The 12,098-nt window shown below is 41.8% G+C and overlaps 1 long non-coding RNA gene across 1 annotated transcript; it reads right to left on the reverse strand.

Moving 5' to 3' along the window:
* Positions 1–612: 612 nt before the first annotated feature.
* LOC146672551 (uncharacterized) lies at positions 613–9,552 on the reverse strand. The gene is made up of 3 exons (XR_014910374.1): positions 9,452–9,552; positions 2,973–3,078; positions 613–730 (listed from the first exon to the last, which is right to left on the reverse strand). It is a non-coding gene; the product is annotated as an uncharacterized LOC146672551 (long non-coding RNA).
* Positions 9,553–12,098: the final 2,546 nt, after the last annotated feature.

The raw sequence follows: 12,098 nt of genomic DNA on the forward strand, positions 1-12,098 counted from the left end.
TGTGGGTAAACATGTGTCGTTGTAAGTCTGCGTCTGTTGTAAAGTATTTGCCACACTGTTCACAGCAGTACACATCATGTCTGGTGTGAATGCGTAGGTGTTTATTTCGGTTCCCTCTCTGGCTGAAAGTTTTTCCACAGATGTCACAGCTGTATGGCTTAATTCCAGAGTGGGTAACTAGATGACTCTGTAAGTGGCTACTGTGAGTAAAAGCTCTGCCACACTGATCACAGCTGTACGCTTTAACTCCACTGTGGATGAGTTGGTGTCTTTTTAGGGAAACCTTGAAGGAAAAAGACTTTCCACACAAGTCACAGCTGAACGGTCTCTCTCCAGTGTGGATGACCTGATGCTGTTTCAGTTTAGCCCTCACAGTAAAACCCTTCCCACACTCGTCACAGCTGTATGGCTTAATTCCAGAGTGGGTAACTAGATGACTCTGTAAGCGGCTCATGCGAGTAAAAGCTCTGCCACACTGATCACAGCTGTACGCTTTAACTCCACTGTGGATGAGTTGGTGTTGTTTTAGGGAACCCTTCAAGGAAAAAGACTTTCCACACAAGTCACAGCTGAACGGTCTCTCTCCAGTGTGGATGACCTGATGCCGTTTTAGTTTAGCCCTCACAGTAAAACCCTTCCCACACTCGTCACAGGTGTGTTTTTTCTCTCCCTTTCTTCTGTGAGGTTTGTCGGCCTCCTGAGAGCGCTGACTTCTGGCTCCATGTTGGTCCTGCAGTGACAGAGATACAAACAGAGGCAGTGAGTGAAATGCAGTCGTGGAACAAACTCAACCTTCAAACTCCATTAACACTAGTTTTAAACCTGAAGGTGGAGCGTGGCACCAAACACCTTAAAGGTCTCTTATCCCCACCTGCTGGTAGTTCTAACACATTACATCCAACCTGCTGTTAAAGATAATTCATGACTGTTCAAACAATAAAATCATGCACACACACACACACACACACACACACACACACACACACACACACACACACACACACACACACACACACAGACACACACACACACACATTATTTTATAATTTAGATTATTTTGTTGTTTCCTATTACATATTTCTATAATTTGTATAGATTTATACAGAATTATTCAGTGATAATAAATCCTATGTTTGTTTATTCTAAAGGAACCCCGTTAGCTTCCACAACAGATGTTGCTCGTCTTCCGTCAAATACTACAAATATTACACAATAAAGTGGATTCAAGATATCCACATAATTTCACTCTTACATCCACAGTGAGGTTTCACAATTGTTCAAATATAAGCAATCAATAATAATAATAATAATAATAATAATAATAATATTTCTCTGTCAGCCTTCTCGGTTATGAATCGTCTTCTGCTCCTCTGTCATGCGGCGTCCCACAGGGCTCAATTTTAGGGCCACTGCTCTTTTCACTGTATCTATTGCCTCTGGGTTCTATCCTTAGAAGGCATGGGATCTCATTTCATTGTTATGCCGATGACTGCCAACTTTATTTGCCACTAAAACACAAGGATGGCATCTCCATAAAACCTATAACCTTATAAATAAAATTGAATTTAATATATTCTGAGGTAAGTTGATCTATAGTGTTACATCATATTCTATAAGGATGTTATGTGTTTGTAGACTTTCTGCCCAGTTCGACCCATTTAGCAGAAGTCAGCCTGTTTAAGGCTCTGATATCTATTCTGTGTGACTTAAAGCAGTTATGACATGGTCTGATTTTCTCACCCAATAAAGGAATATTTCATATATCAGTCTACTCTTCATTCTATCAGACACAGTTATCACAGCTCCTACATTTGCTTTTTACACATATATGTAAGCATTCAGCCACATTTAGTACCAACATATTAAAAGAACAATATTTGTCTCTTATATATGATACATCTGTATACACACTGTCACAGATACTTGTCTGTGAGTGAAGTGATTAATATAATAACTATAATATTGGCCATATTATATTTACATTACCACAGTGAGATGACTTTAGTCTCATGAACAACATCAGCTAATTGTTATTTACAGCTAATCTTAAACGACTGTTCAGCACAGAAATGAAGCCCAACAATCATGTTTCACAGTCCTGTGGTCTCAGCCTCAGATACTCATCAAATCACACAGAGCTCATGTAGAAACAAATGAACTAAATATGTTCTCCTTCATTTCTGTCAAACAAAGCTGTATGAAACGTTTCCAGCTGTTAGTATAATGGTTGCTAGGCAACCTGGGCAGCGCGACGGAGGCTAGACGTCCCATTTCACGAGCCTACGAGCCTCGCACTTCGGCCTTAGCGGTCTTTGAGTACGCGGCCCTTGAGGACTTTAAAGCTGCAGAACCTGAATCGGGATACAGCCATGATGATCTCCAGCCTCGTGCTCGCCAACATTCTCACCTGAGTTAAGAAGACGATCACTGAAATGGTCTCAGCAGGTCCTTTGATGACAGCAATGAAATGCAGTGGTAAGGCTTTTTGGGGATTAAGTTCGTTTTCATGGCAAAGAAGGACGATGCAGTTCATCTGATCACTCCTCATAACATTCTGGAGTGCAGGCAAAATGCTATTATAAAAACTTAAGCAGCAACTTCTCCAGGTTCCAATATTTATGCAATTCTCAAACCTTTTGGCCACGACTGTATAACCTCTTCTGAAGTTTAGTGGATATTATACATGGTTATGCTCAGGATGTGTCGGCCAGTTTCCACTGGAAACGCCTTTTGGTTAAACTGTCAGCGAGGAATTTGCATTTGCACTGTTACATTTTTATATAACTTTAATGCACATAAACAACAGCTGCTTGTTTCAGTGAAAATACATTGATGGGTTTTTAATAAAGTTGTGCAGCTGTAAAGTATTTTGTCTGCTGTCAATTCTATCGTCAGCTACATCGTTATGGCAAATGTTCAGATGTATATGGTGATAAATATCTTTGGTCATATGGTCCTGCTCTGTCGGTCACCTTCTGTGTTGAGCTCATTGTTTCCTCTGTAGTGGCTGAGCTGAGTCCAAGTAGCTGAAAATGTTCCTCTGCTGCTCCGTCAGACTCTCCTCCTCCTGCTGATCAGCTGGGACACAAAACAGATCTTTGTTAGGCTCCACACTGCACTGAAGAGTCAAAGTGTCTCATATGTTCATCTGACAAGTAAAAGAACACATTTTTGTTTCCCGAGGTGGGCAACTTGTTGGAAACAAACACAAAAGGTTTGAGCACTGATACCTGCCATTGCTGGCATTGAAAGATGCAACGCCAGCAATGTGGATTGTCAAGGCTCAAACCAATCATCAAGCAAAGACAACAGGGATCATTTGTTTCTGTTTATTTAGCATTCACAGCATTTGTAGTTGCCTTCTGTGCAGGGGAAGTCCACGCACACTGTGTGGTACCGCCATCCGCAGAAGGTGCATTCAACCTCTGTAAGAGAAACGAGATTGTCTGAGACTGAAATGATATTAACTAAAGAAGTGGTGATTTGTAAACCTTCACATTTTGATCCGGGACGTACTCTGCATGAAAACAAGCGCTCACTCTTCCTGCTCAACAAATGACAAGGGCGGAGCCTTATACCACGTGATACAGAAGCTGTGCCGTGTGATGCTAAAATTAGCAGGGAAAAAACAACGGAGAGCACGTCAGGGATGACGGGAAAGTGACAGGAGAAAATCCGTCCCGGTCAACCACCCAAACATCAATAACGGGAACCTTATACAGCGCTTCCCTATACACGTCGAACTCCCGCAGGCACAAAGACATTACGGAGGCTATCACTTATCACCTGACCAAAGATATGGCTCCATCAACACTGTGCAAAATGAGGGATTTAGGAAAACGATCAACACCCTAGACAAACGCTACACAGTGCCGTCCCGCAACTATTTTTCTATTGTTGCACTACCTGCTCTGTACACGCAGCGTCGAGCAACGGTGGAGACGGAATTTCAAGCAGGACAACATTTTGCTGCAACAACAAAACGTGAGACATTTGTTGTTTTATGTTTATTTATTGTTATGAGAGAATCATGATCTCAATTCTAAGCCAAAAAATCGTGATTCTCATTTTATGCAAAATCGTGCAGCCCTAACATTAACACAAAACTATTGTTTCACCAGAGAAACACACATGAAGAGAGAGAGAGAGACAATAACAGCTACCAAACAGTCGTCATAATTCGTCACACAATGAGAAAAGGACAAATCAACAAGTAACAATGACTAATTAATATTAAAATCTGTAACATAATGTATTGTTTGGAGTTTAGTCTGATTGGTTCAGGATGACCTGCCATTATCCAATCACACGTCTGCTTACCTGCATCTTTTCTCTTTTTTCTAACCTGAGCACCTGATGGCTTTGAACTTTTGTTGTCCATCTTCCATTGGTTTGAATTTTGCGCTCCAGTACAAACACAAATCCCCCAACCCGAGGATCAGCACAATTAACCTAACAGCAGGCACGTGCAGATGGGGGGGCCTAGAGGGGCTTGAGCACCCGCCCCTTTCCTGATGGGTGCCCAAAGTGCTTTTTTGTTGAGGCAACTTGTTTTTTAAAAATTATTATTTTTTTTTTTTTTAGTGTGTGTGTGTGTGCGGAGTCCTGTCTGTGCCCCTCAACAATAATATTTAACTATTAATCACAGTTTTGCTAAATAAAAGGATCTGGCTTGCATCAGTCACATGATCACATTTAACCAATGATCGCCCTTGACGGCAGAACGCGCTGGTTACGAGCCGGGAACGAGCTCACAAAGAGCACGCGCATTTTTAGCGGTCCGGAGCTGTAGGAGAAACACAAGTTAACTCAGAGACACAGACTGATGCGACACAACCAGTAAGTAGGTGTACAGCGTACACTGTAGTGTGTAGCACCCAGGAGTGTTAGCTTATTACGTACACGTTGGTAAGCTGCCTTGTTGCTACTGACGAACTGAAACAAACGAGTGTGCTGTGTGTGCAACAGCGTGACAAACATTACCTGTCCTTTTATTAACTGCACAAGTAGTGCTGGTCACAGCTGCTGGCTACCTGTGTAAGGCTGTCATGGGTCTGTAGCTCTGTCACCGTTTTAGGGAACATATTTAGTTTTAAAGTAAGTTTCCGGGCTTTTCCTGCCTTTCTGGAGGGATTATATTTCACTAAAAAACGATCTAATATGCATGTCCACATAATTATGCATTATTATAATTATAATATATTAAAAACACACGCTGTATTTTAAAGAACATATATTAAGAATCAGATTATATTAGATTTATATTTTAAATAAGACAAAAGTTGGATGTTACAGCAGTAAAATGATTGTATCTCTACAGTTTAAACATGTAATAAGCTTTGCCTCTGCACAGAGTGGATAGTGAAACAAATGGAATCATCATAAATACATTATTTCATATTTATTACTTCCCCCTCCTCATTGCTTTATTATTGTAGCTCTAGTAATAAATAATAATGTAAGGATTCTGGATCAGCACCATGATGCCCATAGTATATACAGTATTCTGAAGAAGGTCTAAAGTGTCACTGTGTGTGCGTGCATGTGTGTGTTTTATTTAGATGGATTTTTAAAAAAAATATTACTCATGATATAACATTGTGCAGACATGCCTGGTAAGGACATGAGGAGGAAACAGTAGGAGCTGTGTGAGGCTACTAAAGGCAGGGCTATAACATTTTTCTGTCATCATTTTATTATAGATTAAGTGCAAGAGTTGTTAGGTGTGGATAATTAGATTATAGTTTATTGCAATAGCAAGTTGTGCCTTGTTCTCAGATAGACAGCAAGTGCAGAGTGATATATGAAATGATGGGATGGAAGGAAGAAGAGAAGCAAAGAGTGATTCACAGGCAGAGCCTAAATTATTTCTCACAGTTTTTTGTTGCCTTATGGTTCCAAGCGCTGTCACCAATCTTTGCATTTTGTTATTATCTCATGACACTTGTTTAATCAGCTACCATCTCTCCTGTGGACTTTTTACTGTCTACAGTCTCAGACCAACACAGCCCTGCCCTCCAGCACTATCCACAGCAACCCCTCAACAGCAACATTGTACCCATCAGGTAAAGCATCGGCTACGTTTGCTTTGCCTTGTTGCCCATATTAGATTCTTGATGAATGTGTGTTGTTGTTATTCAGCCTGGTTCAATGTGCCCCTTTTTAACTTTGAGCACCCGCCCCTTTAAACCTCTCTGCACGGCCCTGCCTAACAGACCTACACCTTAGTTCACAGATTCACTTTGTCTAAGGTTGATTTCTGGGATTTCACACAACCCAGGATTCAGATCGTGAATCCATGATGGGCTTGGATTTACATCAATATAAATGAAATGTGCTCTACTTGGAAGCAGCCGGCCCCGCCCCAGCCTCGTCGTCTCGTCTCTCTATCCGGTTGTTCACTGATGACGCGACGAATCCTACTTCCGGGTCTAAAGTAGTCTAATATGGCTTTTGTGTTGTTAACATGTTTAATGCTTTGTATTTTCTTCTATTTGATCTCAAAAAGCTCCTAAAACAGTCAGTGATCACTGTTGACCTCCCTCGGCTTTTATTACCGCTAATCATTTATTTAAGCTCAGGTTTTAAAACCTTAGGATGTAACTACAGCCCAGCCCATGCAGCAGTATATGAATGACTAACCTCGTATTGTGGATGGATTATCTCAGTTGTTCTCCTGGCTGAAGTTTGGTCCTTTTACAGCATCCTGCCATGCGATTACATTTGTTCCTGACCACCGAGAACACTCACATTCACTTTTATCGAGTGGAAAAAAAGTTAGCTTGTTTATATTATGCTAACATAGCTGTGTCGCTAGCGGTCACGTAGCACATCATTATATACCAGCTAGCCAAACTTCAGTAACCCTACAAACGTCACTGCTGTTTAGTTTCTGTCTTCATTTATGCTGGAAGTGATAGCAGAGCTGTACGTTTTAATTTGTTTCCAAAACCCCGCAGTCAGAACATGCTATATTGTATTTAGATAGAAGCTAGCGAGCTAACTCTCTGCTAACTTCTAACTCCGTTAAATGTCATAAATTCCGTTTTCATGGATGCCTGGATGTTAAACTCAATTGTTACACCTGGTAGAGCAGAACGCTGATCATTTTATTAAAGATGAAAGACTTTAGACAGTTTTTAACTCCAGGGCTGTAGAGTGCGACCAATTTGGTCGCAAATGCGACCAAATTTTTCAGTGGTGCGACTAAAAATAAATATTTGGTCGCACCTGTGCGACCAACTGTTCCGGTAACAAAAAAAAATCTCTGTAACTCTCCGTGTGGTCAACAACAGACACACATTATGCCCCTATCGTGGACTAAACCAATCAGAGATAGTCAGGGGCACTTTCAACTGGACCTCTCTGATTGGCCGTGGTCCAGTTGAAAGTGCAGGTGGAAGAGAGAGGTGAGTAGCTTGAATAAAGCGATATCAATTCATTAACGGATTCCACACAAAGACCTAAACACGGAGCGGACCCAACACATCAGAATCAGCTTAGTCTTTCTCGGCTTTCTCACCCGACGGCCCGAACACGGACACGCTGTCGGAGCTTAGCGATCCTTCGGGTCCGCACTGTGTCTTTTTGCGCTGATTCTGAGCTGCAGGTTTTGCCTCTCTCCAACCAAAATTCACCGAGCCAGCAGCAAAAGAAGCAGCAAAAGAAGCAGCAAAAGAAGCAGCAAACTGCGCTTCACATTTGATCAATGTCGTCATGAATTCCCTCTGACTTTTGCTGTTTTGCTTCCACCACGATAAAAATCACACTTCCTGCACAGCTCTCTCTCGCTGTACTTCAGGAACAGTTTCCCGTCTCAAATCTGTTTTCTGCATTATTCATTCGCTTATTACCCACCAGTCTAGCGTTGTTTACAGCGCTTTTTCTTTTTTCACTTAAATGACCTCGGACAAGAAAGACTAATTTCTGCTGTTCAATACTGAAGAAATTTAAATTTCTTAAAATTATGCAAAATTGCAGAATATTGCAGAATATTTTTAAGGTTATCTGCTATAAAAAGCCAGACCAGGAAAATCTCCTTCATGTTTTCCTGTGTTTTATTCTCAGTTACTTTCACACAAAGGCATCTGCTGTGATTTTCACAATTCTGATGAAGTCTCATGTGTATCAGTACTGATAAATGATCAGAATTATAATATTTCTGACTGTCTGAGGCTAAATTGAATCAAATCAGGACTTTGAGAACCGGAATTGAATGGATTATAGAAATCAGTGATGATACTCAGCCCTAGTGAGCAGCCTAGGCCTGAGAGAAGTGGATGTAGCTGTGGGTAATAAGAAAAGATGAAAAGAACTATTGATAACTTTTTTGTTAAGTTAAGGCCTGATCTGTCTGAAATTCATAGCCAGTGCTCTGACACGGTGCCATCAATATTTGAATGCTGAAAAAGCACAGTGTATCCAGAAAACACATTATATGCTGCAATAAATGCACTGCCCAAGTGTCCCCTCTCCCCATGGCCTTTCAGCAGCAGACAGCAGCAAACAGGTCGTCAGAGGAGGCCAAGATGATGATTAAGTTTAACATTTTCTACAATATTGACAAAGCACTTTAAGCACAAGTTTGTTAGTTAATAATTTAGAAATTAATATTGTCTGTGTGGACTCCCCCCCCCCCCCCCCCCCCCCCCCCAAAGAAAGTGCACATGTAAAACTGCGGTGTTAAGCGATGCGGTTGAAAAATTTGAGTGCGCCTAACTTTTGTGCCGGTACGCCTAAATTTTTAAAGTTAGGCGTACCGGTGCGCCCATGTCAAAAAGTTAGTCTAGAGCCCTGAACTCTCAGTAATGCCATAGTGATCGTTTGATGGACCTGCAGCGGAGTTCAGACCCAGACACGGCTAGTGACGTCAGCTGAACAACCGGATATGCTGGACTGTCTGTAGCGGAGATGACAATAAAGTTTACTTTGACTTCAGCAGCGCGCAGGCGCACCGAGGGCTCTCGCGCTCACTTTATAGAATTTAGAAAAAACATCGGTGCAGATTATAAGTCTGTATCATAATATCTGTTTGTTGTTTTTATTTTGTTTTGCGAGTTGGTTATTAGATGCCGCTCCAGCCAGCCAGAGACTCCCCGCCGCCCCGCCCTCTCCTCCCTGTGCCGCCAGCAGCAGGCGCACCTCGCAAACGGAGGGCGCCCTTACTCCCAGCAAATGGCTGATAGAAAACCGATCGGTGCCTACGAATTTCCCAATATGCGCTGGCATGACGTCGGGGAAGCATGGGTACGACCGATTATTTTATTTTTTTCTTGCCCGTGATGCCCCCCCACCACGATGCATTCTATTGGTTTGCACACTTACACACACCCAGCTGTGGTTTCCTGTTTTGCTGGACTCTGGAGAGCCCCGCCTTTAACGCTCTTCTCTCACAGAGAGCAACAGAAAACTTGGAAAAACTCCAGATTGACTGAACTCAGTTCAAAGTTACCTTGACACCTTTAGATGTGAGACGTAGTGATGGTCCGCTTGAAGCTGACGCTCCGGTGCGTGTGTCAGAAAGATCAACGCGCTGCTTCAGAAGCACCGTGTCGAGGCTTGATTCGTTTGGCCAGAGTCACGTGATCAGTGACGTCTGAAGCTTCGTTTAGAAAGTACCTTTTTTTAAATCGAACTTTATTGAAACACAATGAGTATACAACATACAAACAGATGAAGTTTACAAAAGAACAGAACATGAACATACAGAACCAGGAGTAAAAAAATGATGATATGAGTAGGCGAAAAAAATCAACATATAAATATTGTTCTGAGAGGCTTTTTGTTGGTTGAGTCTGAAATTGATTGTATGTACAATTCATATCCTTATAAAAAGGCAGAAATATGGTGTTTTATTAATAAACTTACATTTATGGATATAAAATAGCTAAAAGTATTAACAAATATTTTATAAAAAACATTTATCATTCTTCCTGGGGAACTTAAAGAAAAAGAATAAAACATTTTCCCATCGTAAAGAAAACTCCCTTAAAATATGGACAATAACAAAACTGCTAAATTCTTCCAGAATCTCTGTGTAGAGGAACCAAAAGAGATGTGCCACAGTTTCTGGATGATCCCCACAGAAAGTTCAATTAGTATTTATGTCTCTTTTAAATGTTACCATATAGTGACTGGCTGGGTCACATTTATGAAGAATTTTATATGAGATTTCCTTCACCTTGTTCACAATTAGATATTTATGGGATCATCCAGACTGTCTTCCAGGTGATATCTGGAACATGTCGGTTCCAGTAAGATATTCTATATATGGGAGAGACATGATATCTTCTTGGAATAAACTACGTATTCTCTTATTGCTGTTACCAAGTTCCTGTGAAAAGCAGATTTTTCCCACTGCTGACTCAGCTGGATCAGGGAGAGTGACTGAGGCAGATATTGAGCTGTCAGTGTTTTTATATAACATTAAAGTCCCTGAGGGTATGGCACCAAGCACCATTGAGAATTCCCCAACACTGACGGGAAAATTATATAGTGTAAGGAATTCATTGTAAGTAAGTAGTACTCCCTCGTTAAATTTTAAAACTTAGTAGCGGCCGCCATTGTTGGCAGCTGAAATTTGGCTGGGCCGCGCTATGAATTCTGGGATATGGTGGGCCACGAAGGACACACCCGACCCATCCTTCAAACTCGGGGGAATGAAGGACGCATTTGAAGGAGTCGAGGAATCGGGACAGCCTTCGTCGCCTGGCTGTGACGTCATCGGCCTTCAAATGCGGCCTCCGGAGGATGCAGCCGACGTTTTGGGACACAGCTTGTGTGTCTTTGTTGGTCATGTGACCTCCCAGGGACTACACATGGAAACGAGCAGTTTAGCTCAAATCTGGCAGGTTTCCATCGTCTGTTTTTGTCCTGATGTCCATGAACATGAACACTGTCCCTGTCAAACACGTCCAGATAATCTGATCCAGTGTTGTTCTTCTTCTGTGGTGTTTGTGATGGAGCAGCAGCTGCTGATCCTGATGTCCTCCACCAAGGGGGCAGAAAATTCAGCTGACTGTCATCATTTATTAAAAAGATGTAACAATGTGACATAATGCAATATAATAGTGTCAGTTACACATTGTGGGTTGCACTGTGGCCAGAATGGACATTACCTCCTGCCTAATGGAAGCTGTCAGCCATCCTGCAACCATGAATTAGATAAGCAGAAGTGAAGGGATTGTTAACAACAATTTAATAATAAAATGTAATGTGATAGTTGCACTTTATTAGCTCCCCACAATCGTATGAATAATAACCATGAATGCACTGCATGCTCATAGCAAGTTCTTTAGGTTTAAAGTGAGATCCTGCTTTAAAGGGCGCTTCATCTGCTGGGAATGACATGTTTCTTCTAGTATGTAAGGCTCAGCCCATCTTACTGGGACTTACTTTTGTAGATCCACATGCTCTAAACCTGGTGCTCCATGATTGGTGCAGAAGCTTTAAGCTACTATTAACAAATAATGACCATGGACTTAGTTGTTACTACAATAACTTATCATTGAGCAACTTTTAATTTTACTTGTAAAACTATGCAAGTAGAATTGAATGGGGCACAGTGAGCTGAGCACAGGCCCACTCTGTGACACTCAGAGGTTTGTGGATATCATACTGAGAGTATTGGACACAGTGCAGCCAGCTTGCAGCCACTTTCCCACCACTTTAGCACAATGTTTACATGAGACTCAGCCACACTAATGTTCCTGGGCAGACATGTGGTGCAGCATGGCTGATGGCACTGTACCTGCAGCTGTCATGGACAAGAACCACTCAATACCTCACCCAAGCCAAGCCTGTGCTGATGTTGTGATCTGAGACCGAGACACTAACCCAGGGTCAGGATATGATGTTGTGAGAGTTTCACTAAGAATTAGCTCTGATTACAAGATTTCAATCTATCGTAACTCTAGTTTGTATTTACTTCAGTTTGTTCATCTTGGAGCTGTGTGCAGCTGAGGACAGTCTTATTATTACCAGGTGAGGATATGTAACAGCCACAGTCTGTAGAGATGATGTCACCATGGAGTGGTGATGTCACTGGAGCTGCCAATATGTGCTCCAGCCAAAGCTACACCAGAGGGTTGTGCTGTGTA

Source organism: Rhamphochromis longiceps, linkage group LG3 (genome assembly GCF_057381845.1).
Source record: "Rhamphochromis longiceps isolate RC_006_pf linkage group LG3, R_longiceps_female_GT1.1, whole genome shotgun sequence".
Lineage (NCBI taxonomy): Eukaryota > Metazoa > Chordata > Actinopteri > Cichliformes > Cichlidae > Rhamphochromis > Rhamphochromis longiceps.